Consider the following 1512-nt stretch of genomic DNA (forward strand, 5'->3'; position numbering starts at 1 on the left):
ATGTAATTTATGTTTATAGTTTGTAGAGTATATAACTGCTAAGGTCTCATCTTGCTTGGTGAATTCTATAAGTCTACGTACATACAATCAGACAACCATTATCTTCAGCTTATAAGTGTTCTAGATTCTTTAATCTTTGGTTGGTCAGGTTGTAAATGATTGGAAGGCTTTGCCTCTCATCTGGAGAAGCAACAAAGATACTTCATACTATTGCTGCGGTCCAAGTAACCTTATACATACCTGGAATTTCTCTTATATAAAATACTAGTCTTAGCTTCTCTTTTAAGAGTTTTGAAGCTTTTCTTATCACTGCAGAGAAAAAGTCCAAATAAATTAAAAGGAACAGAAGCTGGAAATATGCAGGCATATTTGTGGCTGGAGTTATTCCACTACTTGTACATTACGTGGTTTACCTCAATGTGTGGAAAAATACAGTAAGTGCTTCATTGTATGGGGTGTAGTTACAGTATCGTGTAACTTAGATGGTTTATTCTTTCTTGGAAATATTTTATGATAAACACACAATATGCTGAAGTTTTTTCTGAATAATTAACGTCTACTTACTTAAAGAAACCTAATTGTTATCTATAAAGGCTCTTTTTAAAAAGTATGTTTCTGCCTGCTTTACCTTTACCTTTACTAAAAACCTTCACTGAAAACATTCCAACCCCACAAATGTGGGAGAAAAAATGTCTTTGGGTTTACTGAAGTCATTTATGCATGGGAATATATGGAATTAGTAAGACCTGCCCATCAAGAAAGAAATAAAGGAAGAATTCTGAGTTATAACTATTCCAGACTTGCTTACAATGGGAAATTTACAACTTTTCTATTCCAGTTAACAACATTTCTCTACTATTGTTTGGGGAGGGTGTGTAAATTAATGTGTATAGTGTTTACAGAGTTTTATGTTCCATGTTTTGCATTCTTCAATATGAACTATTTAAAAGTAAAATCATCAAAATATTTGGCTTAGTTCCTGACACTCTCAATAGTGTTATCAATTTCACTAACAAGAAAAAGAAACACTCTTTTCTGTATTTAGCCTTGAAAATTAAGAGGGTCTTCAAGATCTACTGCTTTATTTTTCATTGCAATCTTGAGAATTATGGGGACTTAATGTTATTTTGCTATATCTGTAATATTCTGATTTAGACATTCTAATCTGAATATAAAATTAAGGTGATTTCAAAAGCATAAACTAAAACTCTTTCTTATTCCAAATGCTCACAGTTGTTTTTTTATGTACAATTTCAAAACATCTGTTTTATATTAAAATTTGTTGAATAGTAAATCATATAATTATGACTCATATTACTGTATACTTCAACTAATCCTGTCTTTATTTGTACATTAGAAAGTCTTATTTTACCAATTAGTCATGCCTGTCTATAGAGGTCAAAAATACCCAACAACAGGGCTTCCCTGGTGGCGCAGTGGTTGAGAGTCCACCTGCCGATGCAGGGGACGCGGGTTCGTGCCCTGGTCCGGGAGGATCCCACATGCCACGGA

Source organism: Lagenorhynchus albirostris, chromosome 17, assembly GCF_949774975.1.
Source record: "Lagenorhynchus albirostris chromosome 17, mLagAlb1.1, whole genome shotgun sequence".
Taxonomy (NCBI): domain Eukaryota; kingdom Metazoa; phylum Chordata; class Mammalia; order Artiodactyla; family Delphinidae; genus Lagenorhynchus; species Lagenorhynchus albirostris.